We start from the raw sequence: 24,616 nt of genomic DNA on the forward strand, positions 1-24,616 counted from the left end.
GTTAGAGCTCATCATTGAAAGAATCAATTCTCCCCAGTTCATAAATTATCACCTTACTTCATTCTCTACAATTCCCCCTTCAATGTTTGTAATAGTATTACATTGTTCTCCCTTCACTTATAGGTTGAATGTCAAGCAGGGTTAGTTGTATAGTTGTTGAAACATGTAACGAATCTAATGTTTGTTGCGTGGGTTTAAAGTAAACCTTAGACAATACATATTGCTTAGAAGGGTAAGTAATTCGTTATTATTTCTTTTTTTAACCTGATTTATTTATTTACTTATTATACATTATTCTATATATAAATTGTTTTATTAGCGTAGTATTTTAGCTGGAAATAGTCGTATGTAGACCTACAAGTAAATAAATACCAGTTTTTATCTGCTGATTATCTCAATTTACTTTCATGTATTTAACTAAATGCCAATTTTTGATTCTTTTTCTGGTTCTATGGAAGTTGTTTCTAAATTTTGCCAAGCCCTGTGAGAAATTACAAAACGGAACCTCTAAATGTTACCGACATTTTTTCATTGAAAATGTTAAATGGAAGAATATTTTGATTATCAATCAATCAAATCCAAAAAAAAAAATATGCAAAGAAATAAACACGTAGGTGCTTTTAGCATCTATTCAAATAAAGACAAACATTGGCCCAAATCTAATCGATGAGGCAGCTTCGCCTCTACCGATAACAAGACAAAACATCATTGCAGTAACTGCAAGACTTTTTTGAGCAAGCACCGTCATAACTTAAGCATTGTTGAATGACTCGGGAAATGAGTAGTTAGGACTCTCAAGTCGCTGTTAAGACAAATCTGTCTCAGATAAGGGTACTTCCCGAAATAGATACCCAGGTCCATCATGCTATGGGTTTTTGATGAAACAGAAGCCCAAATATACATATACGGTTTTGAAGCGTGGTTTAGTAAGTGAGCGATTCCCAGTTCGAATCCCTGACTACCTTTTATTTGTTAGAAAAAAATGGTTTACAGTAAAGTACGAGGGTCGTTTGAAAAGTCCGTGCAAAAATAAAAACTACTTAATTTTTTGGGGTAAACCTTTTTTATTTTTCAACATAGTCTCCTTTTAGGCTTATACACTTCGTCCAACGCTGCTCTAGTTTGTTGATCCCTTCCGAATAATAGGATTTGTCCAAGTCTGAAAAATAGCCATTCGTTTCTGCAATAACCTCCTCGTTTGAATAAAATCTTTTTCCCGCCAGCCATTTCTTCATATTGGGGAACAAATAGTTGTCCGAGGGAGCCAAGTCTGGAGAATAGGGGGGGATGTGAAACGAGTTGGAACCCTATTTCCATTAATTTTGCGACCACAACTGCTGAGGTGTGAGCTGGTGCGTTGTCGTGATGGAAAAGGACTTTTTTGTGGGCCAATCGTGGGCGTTTTTCTTGCAGCTCGGTTTTCAAACGGTCCAATAACGATGAATAATATGCACCTGTAATAGTTTTACCCTTTTCCAGATAGTCGATGAGGATTATTCCTTGCGAATCCGAAAAGACAGTCGCCATAATCTTTCCGGCCGAAGGAACGGTCTTCGCCTTTTTTGGCGCAGATTCTCCCTTGGTAACCCATTGTTTAGATTGTTCTTTGGTCTCAGGAGTGTAGTGATGTATCCAAGTTTCATCCACAGTGACGAAACGACGCTTAAAGTCCTGCGGATTCTTCTGGAACAGCTGCAAACCGTCCTTGCAACACTTCACACGATTTCGTTTTTGGTCAAGCAAGAGCAATCGCGGCACCTATCTTGCGGATAGCTTTGTCATGTCCAAATGTTGATGCAAAATATTATGTACCCGTTCATTCGAGATGCCCACAGCACTAGCAATCTCACGCACCTTCACTCTTTTCTCATCCATCACCATATCATGGATTTTATCAATGATTTCTGGAGTAGTAACCTCAACAGGGCGTCCAGAACGTTCAGCGTCACTTGTGCCCATATGGCCACTCCGAAAATTTTGAAACCACTTATAAACTGTTCTAATCGAAGGTGCAGAGTCACCATAATGTTTATCAAGCTTCTCTTTAGTCTCCTCAGGCGTTTTGCCTTTCATAAAGTAGTGTTTAATCAACACACGAAATTCTTTTTCGTCCATTTTTTGAAAATCACTCGACTTCCTCGATTCAAACGAACGCCAAACACAAAGAAATAGACCGATCTGGCTGAAACTTGGTGTGTGTTCTTCCAAGAGATGCTACTAATTAAACATAACCTCGATACGCGCCAGTAGTGCTATCTCTCTGACTTTGCACGGACTTTTCAAACGACCCTCGTATGTTTGCTAGTCGCCTCCGTCCACGACACCTAATTGGTAGTTGGACGTTAAGCCCCGCCTGAAAAAATAGGCGATTACTTTTCTGTATTATATATAAATAAGTTACCGTGAAAGACTGAAATTGGAGAATGTCAAGATTCACCAAATACGTCTGTGAAAGACCGAATATTTGGTTTAAATTGTTGCGATAAATAGGACTCTTTAATGTCAATCACAATAATTAAGTTTATTATTGCAATAAAAATATTATGTTTTCGTTTTTAAATCATACTTTGTTATTAAAAACATATTATGATATATGACCAAACAGGAGAAAGCTTAAGTAAACAGCACTTGTAAATAAACTGTTTAGCTTAAAACTAACAGTAAACTCTAAATGAGAAAAGAAAATAATACCAATAATGATGGTTTTGGCTTTCGACTGTTGTTGATTGATGATTTTTGGGGAATATCGAGGTGCGGTCATAAATACAAAAACCAAATTTTGTTACTTTATACAGTAAATATAGTATACAGTGGTATAAATTCCACAAAAATCAAAAAAATACCAATAATAAACTTAATTATGTGATTGACATTATACAATCTTATTTATTGCAACAACTTAAACCAAATATTCGGTCTTTCACCGACGTATTTGGTGAATCTTGACAATCTCCAATTTCGTTCCTTCATGAAGTTTCAATTAAATGAATTTGACTTGGAAAATTTCCCTTTTCCCAGTGTATAAATATTGTATTTTGCAGGAATTTTTCTCATTTTTGAAAAGTCCCATTCCCTTCCACAAAAAAACGATGATTTATTTGTTAAGTAAGCTTTGAAATGAGAGAAACACCTTGTTTTTGCCTTATTTTGCTCAAAAATTTCTTTTTTATTGATTTTTGAATGTCGAAATTTCATTTTTATCATTTATAAAATACATCAATCTGTCGGAAATTCTCTCAGCTTCAAAATGCATGCATTGGTTTTGCAAAAAACTGTATTGTTTTTCCTTATTAGGCTTAACAATGCAAAAAAAAGCCGTTTTTTGACCTAAAAAATTTAAAAAAAAAAATCCGCAACGTAAACCGATTTGGTTTTCGGTGGATTCTGGTTAGTTTTGACCCAAATAATAAGGAGAAAAAAAAATGTTTAATGTTAGTGAACTTTTCAATTAAAATCGTTCTAGGCGAACCGTGATATAACTAGCTTTTAAAAGATAAGAAGAAGAAAGAGCTATTAAATCTTCTATCTTATCAGTAATCACAGAATCATTGAAAGCAAGAAGAAAGTATGCTTGAATATCGCATATTTCATTTTGGATCTTGGACAATTAATACATACTAGTTTAAAAAAAAAACACACAAATATAATAAGTGCCACTAAAATGGATTTCTGGAGTTCACGACATAAGAGAAAAAGTAAGTTACCAAATTTGAAAAATAAAATTGAGAACAGTAGTATTAATAGAAAATTGTGACTGTTTATACAAGATTATTATTATTATTATTTTACTCTACTTCACGTTAACAATTTAGAATGAATTGACCAATAGCAGCACTGAAGAACTGTTATTTTCTTAGAAAACCAGGCGTACATTTTTTAACTACTTAATTGACTTTCATTGTAACTTTCTGCACTTTCCTTCCTTAACCAAGCTAGAAGACTTTTTAAAAAATAGTGTCCACACAAAGAATGTGTGACTAATAAGACAAAATGCCGGAAATATTCATGTTCTCAACAGTTTAATAATAAAGGAATTATTATTATTTAAAAAACTGTATGTTAACAAGTTACTTGCATAGATTTTTAGATTAGAATGTAAACTAGGAAATCTAGGCGTGCTGACGGAAGTGAACTAGTACAGTGGGCTAAAGGAACTGGATTCCCATGTGGAAATCACGGGTTCGAATACCTTCTGTCTTACCGTCAGATTTTCTCTACTTAATAGCCAGTGACAGCTCAGTGTACGGAAGGAAGTACAATACATTGAAAATGCTTCAGACGTTGATGCGCTTTAATTAACAAAAATAATTAAACTAAAAAAAAGGAGTCTAGGCAATAAAATTGATAAAATTTTAATTTTAAACGTATAATATACGTAGGGGAAAGCGGGACACCTTTGACCAGTTCTAATTTCCCGCCAAATATTTGAAAACATTTATGATTGGTAATTTTCTCCATATTTTGTGGTAAACCTGTTGTATAATTGGCAGAGTTTCTCTTCGTTTTCATGGTTTGTAAAGTCCAGAATTGAGGAATGTTATGTTTTGTAAGGTGGAAGTAAAATTTCTGTTGCAGCTTTGGAAGTGTATTGTGCAGATTGTAGTGGACAAGGTGAAAGCAAGGTTAATCCATATTAACATTTGGAATTCGTATTTTTAAACCTAGTATTTACAAAAGACTACTTGCTTGCAAAATGTGTTGGCTATTATATTTTCTTTTATGGAAGGAGAGGGGGCACATTTTAACATCACAGTTAAAATCGCAAGTTTGTGATTTTTTTTGTTTTTTGTTTAATCGCGGAGAAGGGGAAAGTGGTCCGAACCTACCATTAAGAAGCGCAACAATTTCCTAAACCCATCACACTACGGGTACAACATCCCGAACAGATTCATTCTTGAATTTTGAACTAGATTCCAGTGGTTTAAAAGAGAAAGTAATGTAGTAGTGAGAGAAATAACTGATAGAAGGTAGATTCAGAGTAGAGTAATATCATTTCTTTCTATTTTATATTGTGTTCAAAGCTACCCCACCAGTGGGGCAGATATTAACATTTGTCACAATAGATATAGATATGTATGTAAAGTACCAACTGTTTATTGATATAGATCTGTTAAGAAGACTTGAAAGTTGTAGAAAACAAGATAAAAAGGTTCAATAATACGATTCTGTGCACTCTGTAACAGAAAATGTAAACTCTGTTCAAATGTGCCTCCCTCTCGCCTATATTATTTGATGCCCACAACTGATAATACTACTTTAGTTTGAAGTTTTTTTTTAAAAGAAAATTAATTTTTATACAACTTTTGAAATCCTAGAATGCCATATTCTAAGAAGTATCGTGTTATTGCCATTAAACCAACATTGAAGGCATCAAAAATTCGAAATTGGAGTTAGTACACTAACTGGACAATAATACAATATATTTATACCACACTGTTTTGTCGACTTTAAAGTTTTTTTATAACATTAATTTAACTGAATCTTAAAAAATTTCCATTAAGAAACGTAAGTTCACTGTTTTTTTGGTTGCTCAAATCTTTCTAGCACACATTATTCATAAATTTGTACTTAAAATGAGCTTAAAAAGAACATAAATAGTGCTAAAATTCATTAAAACTATTTAATGAGTATTTACCTAAATTTGTTCTCGGTTGTTTTGTATACCAATAAATTGTAGACCACAGAATAATTAGCAACGTTGAATATAGATTTGTTGCTGGATTCAGCAGCAGTTTCTGCAAAGATAAGAAACAAATTTTAGCTAAACAAACTAACAAATAATAATACAGTAATGCTACAATTTACTTTAACTTATTCCTCTTTTAAAATCAGTAATATGTGATTATAAAGGTTAGTTTTTTTACTTCAATGTGCGCCTAAAAGACAAACAGTGTATACTTGTTCAATAAGAGGATACGATTGTAATAAATTCAAAATGTAATCATTAGTATTGATAATTTTTAATTAGCAAATCAATCTAAATTTTGATGATTAATTATCACTTACTTAGCAAAGCAGTACTTGCAAAATGAATAAACAAAATTTAAGCTAATATTTAGTTGGCAATGCCGTAAAAACAAAGCTTTGCGCTAAGTTTAAATGAGAAACGTACAGTGGTTTAGGATTTTTCAGTTTTTGAAGAAGATCATTGGCGTCCAGAAGCATTTTTAGTGCACTATCCTGCTCTGGGCAGAGTTTCCTCGTTGCAGACCATACTTGGACATTGTGCTGAACAAGCAGCTGGATTCGAACCCAGGATTTAGTGAAGCATTAATCACTGAGCTAATCCGTCCTCTCATTTTACCAGTTAAATTTCTGCAAATCTTTTAGCATAATCCCTTGGGAAGTCTAAAAGCAATAGGTTTCGGAGACAATTGTAGTCACCGTGATGCCTCGATTAGTTTTGCCCTTCATTACGGGTTTATACATTTCCTCAAAATGTTGGAAGTCCGTTGTGACATTATGGGAATTGAATTCTGACTCTCTATCAATCGCATGCTAAGTTGTTATGCACTTCGCTTTAAAAAAACATCGCTACATATATGTAGGCATTCACGAAAATTGGGCTTATCAAAAATAATGTTATTTTTAATCATTCACTAGATAATTAGTATCGCATCTGTTTTTTAATTTCTCTTTCTATTATTACATTCATATTAAATTTTGTGTGTCTGAGGATCTTTATTGCGTCAGAGTCAAAAGAACGAATTGCATTCTGGAGTACCTATTCGTTTACTTAACAAATAATTAACTTATTACGAATATCGTAGAGCTGTACTTAGGACACATATAAGACCATTATGCGCCCAAAAAAAATAAAAATTTACGAGTCATTCAAGTACGCTTAGCCACGCGAAAACTTCGATTCGCTAAGTTCAAATCCAGATTGATAGCTCCAAACTTTAGGAATAGCATGCGCACTTTTTCACCCAGCAGCTGAAATAGAGATTCATCATCTTTGGATGTATTCCCTATACAGCGGTCCTAAAATGTAGCCTTAAAAAGCAAAACCCTATGCCCAGCTCCCGTAATCTATCACTGTTCACCTTTTTCAGCTTAAAGATACTTACGCTAACCGCGTAATGACAGAAACTCTGCAAAAACGGAAGCAAAATACTGTACAGAACTATGTAAACAAATCAGAGGAAGATGGTAATCCGAAATCGCTCACAAATAAAGAAGAAATGTCGAACAAAATTAACTATATTATCCAGCATTTGCAGCTTCTAATACATATAAATAATTTACTTTTTTTAAACAGTTTTTCTGATATGAAATATATTGATGGAGATGAGTATCTAAAAAAATAAAAAAAATGGATTGAGTCAGCAAGTGAAGTTTCAGGCAGCCGAAATCTACACCAAACTGATCAATTTACCCTTGATAATACGAGGGTCGTTTGAAAAGTCCTTGCAAAGTCGGAGAGATAGCACCACTGGCGCGATTCGAGGTTATGTTTAGTTAGTAGCATCTCTTGGAAGAACACACACCAAGTTTCAGCCAGATCGGTCTATTTCTTTGTGTTTGGCATTCGTTTGAATCGAGGAAGTCGAGTGATTTTCAAAAAATGGACGAAAAAGAATTTCGTGTGTTGATTAAACACTACTTTATGAAAGGCAAAACGCCTCAGGAGACTAAATAGAAGCTTGATAAACATTATGGTGACTCTGCACCTTCGATTAGAACAGTTTATAAGTGGTTTCAAAATTTTCGGAGTGGCCATATGGACACAAGTGACGCTGAACGTTCTGGACGCCCTGTTGAGGTTACTACTCCAGAAATCATTGATAAAATCCATGATATGGTGATGGATGACAGAAGAGTGAAGGTGCGTGAGATTGCTAGTGCTGTGGGCATCTCAAATGAACGGGTACATAATATTTTGCATCAACATTTGGACATGACAAAGCTATCCGCAAGATGGGTGCCGCGATTGCTCACGCTTGACCAAAAACGAAATCGTGTGAAGTGTTGCAAGGACGGTTTGCAGCTGTTCCAGAAGAATCCGCAGGACTTTAAGCGTCGTTTCGTCACTGTGGATGAAACATGGATACATCACTACACTCCTGAGACCAAAGAACAATCTAAACAATGGGTTACCAAGGGGGAATCTGCGCCAAAAAAAAGGCGAAGACCGTTCCTTCGGCCGGAAAGATTATGGCGACTGTCTTTTGGGATTCGCAAGGAATAATCCTCATCGACTATCTGGAAAAGGGTAAAACTATTACAGGTGCATATTATTCATCGTTATTGGACCGTTTGAAAACCGAGCTGCAAGAAAAACGCCCACGATTGGCCCACAAAAAAGTCCTTTTCCATCACGACAACGCACCAGCTCACACCTCAGCAGTTGTGGTCGCAAAATTAATGGAAATAGGGTTCCAACTCGTTTCACATTCCCCCTATTCTCCAGACTTGGCTCCCTCGGACTACTAATTGTTCCTCAATATGAAGAAATGGCTGGCGGGAAAAAGATTTTATTCAAACGAGGAGGTGATTGCAGAAACGAATGGCTATTTTTCAGACTTGGACAAATCCTATTATTCGGAAGGGATCAACAAACTAGAGCAGCGTTGGACGAAGTGTATAAGCCTAAAAGGAGACTATGTTGAAAAATAAAAAAGGTTTACCCCAAAAAATTAAGTAGTTTTTATTTTTGCACGGACTTTTCAAACGACCCTCGTAGATATATGAATGTCTGGAACCGGGGATACCAACAAACATTCGTGCTGCTACAGATACAAATAAAGATAAGATCATCTAATTTTGAATCTTTAGTCAAAAGTAACGTTGTTTATTGAATAGTAAGGTTGATATTTATCCAGCCCTGAGGGCTTTACTACATTTTTAGTAGCAATAAGACTATAACTTCCTTATTTATGTATTTTTAGTTAGAGTTTGTTAATATCTATAGCCAGTGATGTATCGCCCAGTAGCCAGTTAGTTTTTTTGTTACGTAAATCAGTGTTTTGCAAACCGTTGTGATGTATTTTTTGGTGAAAGGTATGCCACTATTTTTTATTTATTTTAAATTACTAAACAGAAAAATATTTTTATTACTAAAGTGTGGAAATTGCAGAATTCGGCTTTATTTTCGTTTCTAGTCTCTTTTCGACTTGAGTTCTTCATTATATGGGAATGTTAAGTGTCGGGTAAGTTGGCATAAGGAAGTGATTTATTCCCTGGTCTTTACTTCATCTTACCGGGAAAGGGTATTTGATTAAAATTAGGATCTATCCATTTCCTTTTTAATTGGATAGATCGTCTTTTTCAAAAGCCAGTCCACTGCTCTTTCTAGAACTCTCCTAGGTGAGTGCTTCCAATGGCTCGCAAGTCAGGTTAGCCAGGAGGTTATCAATTGCTCTCTGTATCTGAGGAACCATTTTGTGTATGCTTGAGAACATCTAAAGCTCTTAACATTTGATTTTTCTTAGAAAAAATCACTCGGAAAACGACTTATTTCCCGTTATTAAGAAAAATACTAGCTTTACTGCCTTGGCAATATTTTCAGTAGAAAGGGGATTAAAAAATACATAAAAATGATCTATTGCGTGCTCTTCTCTCTCTTTGATAACAAGTTAAAAAATTGAAATATGATTAATAAATACCAGATTTTGAAATGGCCTAGCACCTTTAAGTTTGAAGATATTGAATTGCGGTTTCCGGTTTCGTTCAAAACTTGTTATACTCTTTAAAACTGTGTATATGAAAAAGGAGGTCAACTGCAAACCCTCACTTTTGGTCACGCGTCAGCCGCGTACGCGGGCTTGAATCTAAAATCAAGTCACATATTCTGAAACTAGAGGTGACGGGCAACAAATTTTTCCTCTGCCATTTTTTGCTCAGATTAACCATTTAAGCATGAAATGCATTTGAGCCGTCTTAAAATAAACACCCTGTGTAATTTCGACCCTATTGCAGTAAAACTCATTAATAAAAAAAAATCTAACATTGATGAAGAGAATTCCAAAGCACGGGTGCAACACCGCTGTCAAAGAAAAACATGAAAAGAATTGAACTCGTAAATAATGATGAAATAACTGCATTATTTTGTAAAAAGTTAAGCATTAAACATTACTCTTAATTCTAGAAAATGAATGACATGAAACTATAAAATTTTAGGTTTACCAGATAAAATGAAATAGTGAATTCGGAATGGTATGGATGGAAAAAAGGTTGTTATCTAGTGGGCAGCAGCTTTTATTTAAGAAGTAAAAATCAAGAAGGCAACCAACGTAGAAGCCAGAATTTCCGAATGGCCAGAACTATTACCTTCCCTAGAACGTGCTCATTGTTTTCATCTCAATGTATTAACCTTCGCATAAAAACCAATCTCCTATTTTCCATTCAATAGTTTAAAGTTGTAATTAACTTGAAATTCTTGTTCAAAGTTAAGTTGAGAAATCTCTGTATAATACAGGCGCAAAGAATGTTCTTAGAATAAAGATAATATATTTATTATTATTTTCTCGTTAAATATCATCTAGCTTACAATTGACCCTATATAATAATTAAACATGGAGTGTATAATAGTTATGAAGAGGGCAAGAAAAAAAAAAAAAATAAGATAAAATAAAAAGGAACAATGAACTTTACAAAAGAGGACGACGAGATGTACAGGTCTGTGGTGACTAGATAATTTATTGAAGAATCGCCTCAGGTTGTAAACTCAATCACCAATTCCATTGTATCAACTATTTCTTAACGACAACGAGAAGAAGTCTTGAAAGTATGTTAGCTAGAAAAGAATGCTATTTAAATAAACCTTATTAATTTGCAAATTAATTATTATATTTTGTTTTATTTCACATTTCCTTAATTCTTAATACTGAAAATTATTTAAAAAAAAATTAAATATTTTTTACCAGATCTGTGGTTTTTGAAAGTTTTTTTTTATTAACAAATAGTAACGTGGCATACTTATCTGAAAAGGCCGAGATCAAAGTATCTCTTCAATTTAAATTATTAGTAACATTTTTCTGAATGCCGGACTTAACAGAACAGTGATAATAAATAAAATACGGGCCACAAGACCATGTTGGAAGATTCTTAACTTGTGCAGGAACTGCCTGTTGAATTCTTATTTAGTAGACTAATCTGGATAAACGTTTCTTTTATATCTATAAATATGTATATAAATTACACTCTATCGCAGCAAGAAAGCAATGATTCGCTTATCCGTGAATTTTTTTTTGCTAATTAACCAAAACATTCTTCGTCTCACGAAAACTGAAGAGGTAACCGTAGGTAGGTAACAAAAAATCCAGTGGGATCCACAAAAGTATCAAACACTAATCTCAGCTGAAATGGAGAGTGAAACGCAAATGCAGGAGGCTGTGGCAAGCGGCAACCTTTATTATAATAATTCTTGAACGTTCCTGTTTCATTTTTTTGCCGTAGAGCGCTGATTCAAAATGATTTTTTCAATAAATCAGCTATTTTATGATGAAATATAGTTTAAACACTCTTGAAGCAAGATTTTGATTTTGTTTAATATTTAATCAAGGGAAATACGCCATTGATTACACATAATTTGTATCTGAAAAGAGGCAGTTCTACTCAATAACGAACGTAGATTTCGGTAGTGGACTAAATAGAACAAACAGCTGCTGGAGAGAGAGTGCAGGTTACTTCATGACATATGTAACCTCTCAAACATTCAGTTTTGCTCGCATTTTTTTAAAAGAATAATTAGAGAAAAAATGCTCTTGCTCAAGTGTATGTAATAATTTTAGTTCATATTGCATAATATACATGTCTGCTGCTGATGGAATACATAACAAAAATTGTAACGTAAACAGTAATTTGCCTCTTTTAATACAAAAGTAATTTGCCTCTGTATCCAAGACCTAGCTAATTACTCCACTAATATTAGGTAAGTAAAGGTAAACACTAAAGTTTGATTAAAATATGAATCACATGGAAATATAAAATCTGGATTTTTTTTTTTGTGAATCTTAACTTTTTATGTAAACCCAACCTGGAGGGTGCTCAGCGTGACAGGTTCACTTAAATTAGTAAATAACCACTTGACAGATTTCTACGAAATTTTACACAATTATGGACAAAAGTTGTCTCCATATACAGATAAAATATAAACAAAATTTATCGAGTAGTTTTCGAGATATTTGAAGTTAAATTTTTCACAGCGAGGGCACGTTTCAAGTTTCGAAATATTAATTAAAATCAAACCAATAGATTAATTAATGAAACCACTGATATTGCACATGCTAATCTAAAATTGCTCAAATTATAGATTTTTTTAAAAAAAAATAGATTTGCAACAATTGAATTTTAATTACTACCTACGAATAAATTAAAACTAATTAAGTTAGTATACTTTGCTTTTATCGTTCAAATCTCATTAATATGGACAACAGTATGTCCAAAGCTTATTACCATCACGATGCTTACAACTATCAAGGACGTTTTAAAGAATTTACTAAAATTAAAACGAAACTTTCACTCACCGAAGCTACAAATCATATTGTTTTTTTCATTTCTTACTTTATTAACTATTTGATTAGCATGATTAAATAAAGTAGTTTACAGTGTAATAGGTTATGATCGTGATGTTTAATTAAGAAAGGAGATTATTATTAATTTTGATAGGCATCATTTAAGATTTCCGTCTGGTAAAAAAAAAGAAGCAGGCTATAGAATCTTTAAAGTAGATAGCCCACACTTTCATAACACATCGTTTAAGCCCATATGATCGTTAAGTTAATAGCATCATCATTATCTTTCATTTGTTTTACAGTTTATTTATTTTTTTAAATAATAAATGATAACATAAAAGACTTATGAGGCGAAAAGTGTTGCTAGCAAATGAATCAAACGAGAGTTTTCATTGTTTTTGATATCACTGTCGTTACTACAAATAGCTAGAATGATATCTTCATTATAAAATTATCTAAATATGTAATTTTTTTTTTAAGGAAAGATTTCAAATTAATTATTACATTTTTGTGAATGGCTCTGCTTTATGTATGCGATAGTGTCAACATTTTAACATGTTGATAGTATTATTTTGTGATAAGAATTTCATGTTAGGCCAATTATTTTATATCAATTGTTAACATTATTCATAGATTTAATTTTTTGTTCTAAATAAATTTTTGATTAAGTTATTTTAAATGTTTAAACATGAATTAAAAATTAATCTAGTCCTTTTATTAATACAGTTTTTATAAAGTCAATAAGTCTACACAATAAAATTACAATTACAATTTATTCTTTATTAATTAATTCTTTCAAGGTCTTTTATCATCTCTTTTATAGTAAGAATAATGTGAACACTCATGTGACTTTTTTTCTTAAAATAATTCTAGTAAGTCTACACAATAAAATTACAATTACAATTTATTCTTTATTAATTAATTCTTTCAAGGTCTTTTATCATCTCTTTTACTGTAAGAATAATGTGAACACTCATGTGACTTTTTTTCTTAAAATAATTCTAGTAAGTCTACACAATAAAATTACAATTTATTCTTTATTAATTAATTCTTTCAAGGTCTTTTATCATCTCTTTTATAGTAAGAATAATGTGAACACTCATGTGACTTTTTTTCTTAAAATAATTCTAGTAAGTCTACACAATAAAATTACAATTTATTCTTTATTAATTAATTCTTTCAAGGTCTTTTATCATCTCTTTTATAGTAAGAATAATGTGAACACTCATGTGACTTTTTTTCTTAAAATAATTCTAGTAAGTCTTCACAATAAAATTACAATTACAATTTATTCTTTATTAATTAATTCTTTCAAGGTCTTTTATCATCTCTTTTATAGTAAGAATAATGTGAACACTCATGTGACTTTTTTTCTTAAAATAATTCTAGTAAGTCTACACAATAAAATTACAATTTATTCTTTATTAATTAATTCTTTCAAGGTCTTTTATCATCTCTTTTATAGTAAGAATAATGTGAACACTCATGTGACTTTTTTTCTTAAAATAATTCTAGTAAGTCTACACAATAAAATTACAATTTATTCTTTATTAATTAATTCTTTCAAGGTCTTTTATCATCTCTTTTATAGTAAGAATAATGTGAACACTCATGTGACTTTTTTTCTTAAAATAATTCTAGTTTCCATCTTATACCTTCAAATTAATCTCAAATTTGAATCAAAGGTGAAAAATCTAATTTCAACTTACTGCATTTTTTTCGTTTTCGAGGTGCTGTGGAGCAGCGTTTCCCCAAACTTTTTTGACCGCGGCCCGGTACAAGATTTTAAATTTTTTCGCGACCCACCTTATAAAAAAAAACATTTATTTACAAAACAAATTTTATTTTTTAATAAAAATCAAAATTCAAGTTATTTGTTTGTTTATTTCATACACAAAAATTGCAAAATAATTATATAACAAAAACATAAGTAATTAAAGACAATCCATTATCTTCATTTAAAACTTAAAGTAAATTTTGTTTTACATATTTTGACCTTAGTGCGAAGGATGATGTGGTTTTTCATCACATAGTAATTTCAAATTAGGACTTAATGATGTTAATTTTATTCTCAAATTAGGTTCGACATCCAATCTGGTTCGATACTTATTTTTTAAGTACACCAAGGCTGAGAACGCAGTTTCACACGTATAAGTGGTGAAAAAAGGCATTAAAAATTGTATCGCTTTTTCGCTTACGCTTGGATATTCCTTTTGACAGCGCAACCAAAAATTAATTAGTGGTACAGTTTCAAACACTTTTTTAAGATCGGTGCGCCTGAAATTTCAATTAAATTATCAACTTCTTGTTCACTAAGATTAAGCAGTTCTTCCTTTTCAATATCGACAGAAGGCACTGAATGACGAATCGAAATCAGCCAATCAGAGCATCCGAATTTAAACGGTCCGGTAGGAAACGGTGGTAAAGGGTTGCCACCTGCAGTACTTGAAAAAGTTTCGAAAAATATTAAATTTAGAGCAAAATGTTAAAGATTTTTTGTGTTTTTACAATTTTTGCCACGACCCAGCTGAATTTTTCTGCGACCCGGTGCCGGGTCACGACCCACACTTTGGGAAACGCTGCTGGGGAGTAAAAAACTTTTATTTTAAACTAAAAACTTTTATTTGAAACATTCTTCAAGGAAAATTGATTAAAACTGTCCGGTAGGACAGTTGTATAAGGGTTGATCGTCAAAAAGTGCACGAAAAAGCGTAACGTTGAGAAACACCCAACTTTGACAATTTTTTTTTCTCTTTTTCTATAAAAGATAAAATTCCCAAATTTTCTTTAAATTATAGGGAAAATCCTCCTTTATAACTGTAATTTCGTTGCAACAATCCAGATCTAATAGATTTATAGAAAAATGTTGCTGAAAATGAGCAAAAACGGCTTTTTCAAAAATTGTTCTTGTTGTTGTTACCTTCTTTTGTAAAACAACGTAGCGCCTAAACGCGCGAACCGATTTTCATGAATGAGGCCTCATTCGATTCAGAATTTTATATAGATGTGCCTTTTGGGGGGGGGTCTCGACGCTGTACATAAAATGGGAGAGGAGTTAGCCCCATGTATGTGAGGCCCCCTCCAAAATTATTTTTGTTACTAATTCAGTAAATCTTTGCTCGATTGTGACAACATTTGGCAGGATGCAAGGGTTAGGGCTCCCCTACGTAACCATTAAAGCGACGTTTTGTCCTTACACCTATTAAGGGGAAGTATGGCTATCGTTTCCAAATTATCGACGGGTGAACCGATTTTCATTAATGTCCTATGGGCCTCAGTAGACTTCATTCTATCAGTTTAGCACTGTAGGACTCCAGCAACGATACGCTTCAATGGGAAAAGAGGATGATCCTATTTATTCGGACAAGTAAGGATTTTGGGGTAAGGTAATGATGAACAGAAGGCCTGCAAACTAAACTCATTCAAAGAAGTAAATACAGCAAGGAAATCCTCAAAGCACCTTATCTTCTGTTCAATGGTAGATGCAAAAGTGACATTCTTACTAGCACATTGCAGCATAGTAATGTGATAAGGTCTAACTCCAAATTGATAGTCTCAGACAACTTCAGAAGACTCTTCGTGAATCGGCATTAAGATAGGTTTAAGAAAAAAGTAATTTTAAGTAAGATTCTGAACTGTGGACGTAGATTCCAAAAGTTTTGTGGACTTATAACCTTCCACGTCTCATCTAAAATCGTACAAAAAAAACTATTAAATTGAAACGGGAATATAGTGCAAGTATTAACTCCAGACCTAGCCTGTACTTCTTCTTGGGATGGAGAGATTGTTCGAATACAAAAGGAAACTACTTCACGCAATGGTTACTCATGTTACGTGACATCTCAGGTTACCAACACGTACATCATGTACTTTTTTTTTTTTTTCTTTTTGTAAACGTTGCACATCTCAGGATGTACAAAAGATATGATGTTTTTTTGCATCAGGGAGAGTCTGTATTATGCAAGTGTATAGAGAAAGCTAACCATACAGCCAGGCTAAATACAGTAAGGCGTTAAAATGCTCATACACAGCCCAGAACTGGGAGGTCCTTCTTTAAGTAAATAGCTTTCACTGTCTGCGGCAGCTAGCCTGGATGCCCTTGAACCGGGTCCAATGTTGCCGGGTGGTGCCGAGTCATTCTTCTATCACCTTTACCACCTTAACTACCCCAAACTAAACACCTTTATATAAGATTAGTTTTTTTGATTGTTTGTACTTATCAAATCTTATTTAGCTGTTGTTCCTCTGATAAGTGAATTTATCACATGACCTATCATCACTTAAACAAACTAATTCCTTTTAACGTTGTCTCAAGTCAACTACCCTGGGGATATCTCTAGTGTATATAGGTGTGCTACAATCTTAAGCTTATCTTTGTTTATTTTACCTTAGAGATGTTTTTAAAAGGCAGCGATAGTTTTTTTTTTAAGAGTTAGTTTTCATTTCAGTACAATGAATTTTCAAAAGAAATGCCAGGAGGCATTAGGAAATCAAATAGACAACAAATGTTTTTTATTATTTAACTAGCTGTACCCGTTCACACGTTGCTATGTTTGAACAAAAAGGCAGTTTTGATACCTCAAACATAATTTATTAATGACCAAATGTATACAATACATCGAAATGAAAATTAACAATAAAATTACCCCTACCTCAGAGTACAGTAGTGTCCTTGCAAAGGTAGCATTTCTACATAATGTGAAAAATTCAGTTAATGTTGTTGGCGGTGGTGACATTGCTCTTGCACGTACATTTTCTGATGTAAAATACACACGCTGTCCATTTTCAAGATGTACTGCTAAATGAACAACCGTTGAATATCGTTCATGAATGGAAAATGATATTCAGGTAATACGCCATACAGCCTCATTGCTACTTATGAAGCGTCCCAGTTGATATTGGGTGACTTCATCGTTAGATGCAGTTGTATTTTCCAATCTAAACACTCCCATATCGCTTCCTTTGTTCACATATTTGCAAATATATTTTATAGCTTTCACTGAATTGCAGTACTCAACATTTATGTGTGCGTTATACGTTTTTAGTAGTAATGGAGAATATGGTACTACCCAACGGTTATCAACGTCAATAGTATTGTTGAGTACTTTTAGTTTAATGGATTTTCCACCATCTTCGGTATAATTTATTCTCGTATTAATAATTGCAAAAAACTGTTTTTCATGGTTTTCATGGTTACACTTTCAACAAATATTACTAATTAAATGTTATTTTGATATTTTTGGGATATTTGTTCGGGAGCACCTAGAACCCCAACTCTGATTTTAAAAAAAATTTGCAAAAACCTCCCCGGGGATATACCTAATAATTTCCCCAATTTTCACGGCGATTGGATGTATGGTTTTTGAATCTATCGAGTACAAACAAACAGACACACATTCATTTTTATATATTTTTGTAACTGGTACAACCCAACTTATTCATTTATACTATTTTAATTATTTAAGATTTACATTTTTTACAAGAAAATTTGGTGTAAATGCACGAATACCCCTCGTTAAATTCCCCAAAAGTACTTTCTTTAAACTACTAATTTTTTACTTCCATCGCCACCCTCGGGAAAAGTTTAACCTTCCTTTTTTTTAACCATCATAGCATCCGTTCACTTCACTCAGTGGACATTTTGGCATCATGAGTTCTAGTTCTAAGTGTATGAAACATCTTCACTAGGCCAAGAACAAAAAATCTTCCAGATTTCATTAGAGGAAATCGCAAAAATTTGTTAAAAAATATTTGAATGTTATCTCGATACTTTGATTACGAAATTATGCACAGTTTTTCTCAAAAATTTTTACAATTTGAGTTATTTTCTTTTGATACTTCGTATTTTTATGAAACCGTTACAGTCAATTTACGTAGGTTTACTAGAATATAACAGTATTCTTTAACATTTGTTGGAGGTCTGGGAGAGGAGACTTCTACGCAGGATCTACGGACCAGTGTGTGAGAACGGCCAGAGGCGTATTCGCACCAATGCAGAGATTCAAATCCTTTTCGGGGAAGCGGACCTGGTGACAAGTGTGAAGCAAGCAAGATTAAGATGGGCTAGGCCATCTAATGAGGATGGATCGCAGCCGCGGGCCAAGAATGGCCCTGGAGGGCAAGTTTGGGGGCAGGAGGCCCAGGGGCCGCCCACCAAATAGATGGATCGACCAGGTGGAGGAGGATCTGCGGGCGATGGGCGTAAGAAGGTGGAGGACGAGAGTCCAGGAAAGAGGGGAATGGCAGAGGATAGTGGTGGAGGCCTTGGTCCTTTTAAGGACTGTTGAGCCTTAGAAGAAGAAGAACAGTATCCTTTTTTAAGGAGATATGATTTCTAAAATTTCCCTCCATTCCCATAACCTCTGTGAGGATACGTTCAACATCCGTTTTCAAAGAACTTATCGCTTTTTCGTTCCATTGACGATCTTTTACCGAATGAGATCATGTGGATTAATCACCTTCATCCGTCAAGAAGAATAACCTTTTTTTTTTTTTAAGGATAACCTCTAACGGAATTATTTACAATGATTTTTGTTTTTTTAATTTATTTGTTAAGTTACACCAGCGCTAGATGCACTATTTGTAACAATGGCAATAACTGACAGAACTACGAACTCACTAATTGAGGGGAGAAGTTGCCCAGTGATAACACTCCTTAAGTCGTCTCCAGGATTAGCTACTCTCTTCAGAAGAGAGAAAATCGCGAGGCCACTGGCGTTTTAATCATCTGGGAGCATGATCTGGATGGTGATGAGATGATAAATGGCGGACCAGAGGATTGTAGAATGAGAGTGCAAGTTCAGATGAAAACTTTTGTAGCGAGTTCGAGGCAAACTGGCCTACAAACGGAATTTCCAAGTCTGTGAAACATGGAGTATTTAACGATAGTGCGCAGAATTTTAGACTGAAGAGATTGAATTCTGTGAAGATTGGAGCGTTTCGTTGAACCCCACAGTTCAATACCAGTACGTCCAGGTAGGTTTTAGTAAAGAATTATAAATCAGTCAATTGTTATTAAGTGAAAGATTTGAACGTTGGTCTAGTAGTCTTTTAAGTAGTCCATAACGCCTATTAACTTCAGTTCGTTTAAGTCGTGTGTGCGGGTTCCTTAGAATGATCTAAAAGTAAAAGATGAGCCAGAAAAGTGAAGTGTATGACAAAAACATAATGGAAGACACACTCTCTATAACTAGCCGATGAATCCATTTCTGTTTATGGAGAAAAAGAATCTGAAACCGGTCAGAAACAGGAAACAAAAAAATACAACTAATTTAAAAAGTACCTTTCATTCAACGCTTAATGACTTTCAGGATGCTAGAAATTTCACTCTTTCCTCCCAGCCCAACCCTTTCATTGACTAGCTTTCTATCTGACAATCTCAAGCGAACTGAGATAGCGATGGCCACACGATTTACTCGCCGGTAGAGGTCAACGGTTGATACTTTGATGGTAGGTTGATTCCTCTAAAGTCAAGAATCAGTTATTCGAGTTATTTGTTGAAGATGCAATTGCATTTACAGTTATTTATTAAAATAAAATAAAATTGAAGTATGAAAAATAATTCTTTTTTTCACCATCTTTTAAGAATAATACATCTAAAAATTGAAAAATATTTACACATAATAAATAATCATCAAATATCTCATATGTTTACTACACTTATGTTTACAGCATTAAATAATTTGTCCACGTTAACTGGCTTTTACCATTCTGTTCTTGCATCAACCTGTAAATGCTTTGTACTTTCTCCATTTTGAAATTTCTGCACGTATTACGTGACACAACATAAAGTTTAATTATTTTTAGAAATTTTGAACGATGTTTACAAATGAATAAAATGATTATTTTTTATTATTTTTCCTTAAATGGAAAACAATATTTTACGATTATTTAATTTAACCAACCTTTTTGTAAACAACGCAATTCTAAAATGGTTAATATGTTTAAAAAAGTGAACAAGAATGTATTAGAAATATTACTAGAGGAATAACTCGTAACACTTACATGGAAGAATAGGATATAACATAAATTTTTATTAGGATGTAATTATTAATTGAAATATCTGGAATTTTATCTAGACACCAGCTGGTTCGTTTAAATTTCTCTCAGCTTTGTATGTTAACTAATTGTTAGTTAATATCTTTATAATTAAAATTTTAATTAATTAGTTAAATTTGGTCAATTAAATTGAAATAACAGTATTTTTTTAGCAAAGTATTCAACAAAACATTTTTTCTGCAACTAATTTTTTACTATTTAAACTTAAAACTAAAACCAATAAAATAAATGTCCGAAGATTTATTGTTCCAAAAGTGATTTATTACTTAAATAAATAATTTTAAATGTTTTTAGAACGCAATACAGTAACATTAAGTAACTTAGTGTTGTTCAAGAGCTGAGATACGAGGGTCGTTTGAAAAGTGCGTGCAAAAATAAAAACTACTTAATTTTTTGGGGTAAACCTTTTTTATTTTTCAACATAGTCTCCTTTTAGGCTTATACACTTCGTCCAACGCTGCTCTAGTTTGTTGATCCCTTCCGAATAATAGGATTTGTCCAAGTCTGAAAAATAGCCATTCGTTTCTGCAATCACCTCCTCGTTTGAATGAAATCTTTTTCCCGCCAGCCATTTCTTCATATTAAGGAACAAATAGTAGTCCGAGGGAGCCAAGTCTGGAGAATAGGGGGGGGGGATGTGAAACGAGTTGGAACCCTATTTCCATTAATTTTGCGACCACAACTGCTGAGGTGTGAGCTGGTGCGTTGTCGTGATGGAAAAGGACTTTTTTGTGGGCCAATCGTGGGCGTTTTTCTTGCAGCTCGGTTTTCTAACGGTCCAATAACGATGAATAATATGCACCTGTAATAGTTTTACCCTTTTCCAGATAGTCGATGAGAATTATTCCTTGCGAATCCCAAAAGACAGTCGCCATAATCTTTCCGGCCGAAGGAACGGTCTTCGCCTTTTTTGGTGCAGATTCTCCCTTGGTAACCCATTGTTTAGATTGTTCTTTGGTCTCAGGAGTGTAGTGATGTTTCATCCACAGTGACGAAACGACGCTTAAAGTCCTGCGGATTCTTCTGGAACAGCTGCAAACCGTCCTTGCAACACTTCACACGATTTCGTTTTTGGTCAAGCGTGAGCAATCGCGGCACCCATCTTGCGGATAGCTTTGTCATGTCCAAATGTTGATGCAAAATATTATGTACCCGTTCATTCGAGATGCCCACAGCACTAGCAATCTCACGCACCTTCACTCTTCTGTCATCCATCACCATATCATGGATTTTATCAATGATTTCTGGAATAGTAACCTCAACAGGGCGTCCAGAACGTTCAGCGTCACTTGTGCCCATATGGCCACTCCGAAAATTTTGAAAGCACTTATAATCTGTTCTAATCGAAGGTGCAGAGTCACCATAATGTTTATCAAGCTTCTCTTTAGTCTCTTGAGGCGTTTTGCCTTTCATAAAGTAGTGTTTAATCAACACACGAAATTCTTTTTCGTCCATTTTTTGAAAATCACTCGACTTCCTCGATTCAAACGAATGCCAAACACAAAGAAATAGACCGATCTGGCTGAAACTTGGTGTGTGTTCTTCCAAGAGATGCTACTAACTAAACATAACCTCGATACGCGCCAGTGGTGCTATCTCTCTGACTTTTCAAACGACCCTCGTAAAGTTTTAGATAGATTTTTGCCTTTTCCAACTTATAACCCTTAAAATTGCAATTATATAAAAATATATTTACGTAAATGCATTATTGAAATCTTCTCCATCTTTTATTTCTAGCATTGCTGATAAATTATATAAGTATTTTTTTTTCAGTCAAAATATCTCGTGAATATCATTTTTATTATAAACTAAGAACGTTTAGTGTGGTAACATTGATGCATTTTGAAAGTTTGTAAAAAACACATCACTTTACATATTGTAAAAGTTTTTTTATTTTTTTTCAAGTATTTGGAAAGGTTAAATAAAAACAAGAAATCACGCAAATCTAGTATTACGTTAGATTGTCGTAATGATGTATAAATTACTAACATTTAAACGAATGCCAAACACAAAGAAATAGACCGATCTGGCTGAAACTTGGTGTGTGTTCTTCCAAGAGATGCTACTAACTAAACATAACCTCGATACGCGCCAGTAGTGCTATCTCTCCGACTTTGCACGAACTTTTCAAATGAGCCTCGTAAAAGAGCTGTAAGGTTCGAGCTTTGAGCGCTCAAGCTCTCAGGGTTCAGCGGGTGGCTCTAGTCAGAGCTGAATCCTCGCAGAGAGCTCGGTGAGTCTCCAAGGCTCGGCTCAAAAAGCTTTTTTGTTTTTTGTATGAAGTATTTTATTTATACTAATTAATGAATTCATTTCTTAAAATAAAATCAAGTTATAGCAGCTAATGAAATTTTCAAACATATTTTTTTGTATAAATGAATACAATAATTTCTTAAATGTTCGTTGCTCATTGATTACTCGTCATTCTTTAAGAATTTAAAAAGGCTTGCACTTTAGTGAGCCTCCAACTTGAGCTTCATGGCTCCAGCTTCGAGGGCTATAAGGCTCGAGCTCTGAAGGTAAAGGCTCGAGTCGAAGCTTGACTCGGTTGAGCCTTCAGCTCGAACCTCAACTGAACAACACTAAATTAACTAGATTCTAATAGATTATTGATTATAAGCAATAGTGAATATTTTACAATCAAAATTTATTTGCTGTTTTATAAGTTTTCTTTAATGGATGCAGTTTTTGATTTCTGTAAAATTAGAATTTTAGTAAAAAGATTTGCGAACGGCAAAAAATAGATGGTAGGCAACTATAGCTTTGGAAAATAGTTTCGTATTGGTATGCTCTTTTTGTTCTGTTTGTAATCTTACAATAAATGAGATAAAATTATAAAAATTATAATAATAATAATAGGAATGTTTTCTAGCGGGCTGCAGGCTCCAAGAAGCCATTAACAATAATCAAAAAACAGAAAAAACAGTATTCGAATGATAGGAATTTTTGTCTTGATAAATTATTCGTTGATGCTGCGAGGTGGCAATGCCGAAGAAGTAAGTCCTTGGCCTCACATTGGTAGGAAAGAAAAAAAAATAAAAAACACTTAGTGTCAATGATCCTTTCGCATAATTCTCTTCTCTTCTAGCAATATATTCTTTAGGAGAATTGTTCAACAAATTCGTTTTTTTCTCTATCTTACTCATTTTGTCATTATTATGGTTATCTTTGATCTTCAAGTGGTTTTTCCGCTTCCATGAACATGCATGTTCAATTGGTTTAGAGAAAGATGGTGGCTAGGTGTACTTGTACAAAGTACCATTCTCATGTACAGCTAGATGCAGATTTATCCTCAGTTTCCTTAGCCATTAATAATATTTATTAACATTGTAATACACAGCGAACATTGATTTAAACTGTAGCTAGGCAATAAAATACTTCCTTCTGGATAACCTCTAAAAAGGTATGGTTTTGTTTTTAAAGTCTAATTTGCTTTTAAGGTTTATTTTTTTAACCTGAAAACTTGGAACAAACAAAATTCCAAATATTAAAAGTAGAATTACCATCAAGAGTATTTACATCAATGTTTTGAGAAGAGCCCGTATGCACTTTTCAAGTCCATAGGTCCATATACGAGGTCTGTAAATTAAGGATTGAGACTGATTTTTTTTATTCAAAAAGAATTACAATTCTATATTGTCATCTTCAAGATAACTTCCTTTTGAAGCCACACAGCGCTGGAGACGTTTCTTCCACTCCTCATAGCAGTGCTCGAACTCCGATACTGGAATAGCCTTCAGCTGGTCGGTTACAGCCAGAGCATGGAGTGGCATACTTCAACCTCTCCAAGGCCCAGAAAAGCAAGGATTGCTAAGTCAAAGATCAAATGCATGCTGATTTGTTTTTTCGATATCCACGGAATCGTCCACAAAGACGAATTCTACCTCAAGGTCAAACGGTCAAACAACACTTTCACCGGAAGGTTCTTGAAAAACTTCGAAAAATGGTCATTCGTTTGAGACCAAACATCAAGAACAAGTGGGGTGTTGCATCACGATAATGCTCCTTGTCACACAGCAATTTCAATAAACGAGTTTTTGGCCAGTAAAAACATTCCTGTGGCTCCTCAGCTTCCTTATTCGCCTGACTTGAGTCCTTGT

At 33.8% G+C, this 24,616-nt stretch overlaps 1 protein-coding gene and 1 long non-coding RNA gene across 3 annotated transcripts in view; one reads left to right on the forward strand and one right to left on the reverse strand.

Annotated features, from left to right (window-relative positions):
• LOC141454647 (uncharacterized) overlaps positions 1-24,616 on the reverse strand; it is a 75,857-nt gene that overhangs the window by 17,194 nt on the left and 34,047 nt on the right. The window contains exons 1-2 of one of the 2 annotated variants that reach the window (XM_074129107.1): positions 5,806-5,833; positions 5,636-5,735 (exon numbers count right to left, since the gene is read on the reverse strand). The gene's annotated coding sequence lies outside the window, so the exon portion shown is untranslated. Of the gene's footprint in view, positions 1-5,635; positions 5,736-5,805; positions 5,834-24,616 lie in introns of those variants that run through there. The other variant, XM_074129106.1, reaches the window with a different exon arrangement.
• On the forward strand, positions 129-10,791 carry LOC141454648 (uncharacterized). The gene is made up of 2 exons (XR_012458857.1): positions 129-232; positions 10,123-10,791. It is a non-coding gene; the product is annotated as an uncharacterized lncRNA (long non-coding RNA).

This window comes from Rhodnius prolixus, unplaced genomic scaffold (assembly GCF_049639745.1).
Source record: "Rhodnius prolixus isolate KJV_2025 unplaced genomic scaffold, Rpr scaffold_9, whole genome shotgun sequence".
In the NCBI taxonomy this organism is placed as follows: Eukaryota; Metazoa; Arthropoda; class Insecta; order Hemiptera; family Reduviidae; genus Rhodnius; species Rhodnius prolixus.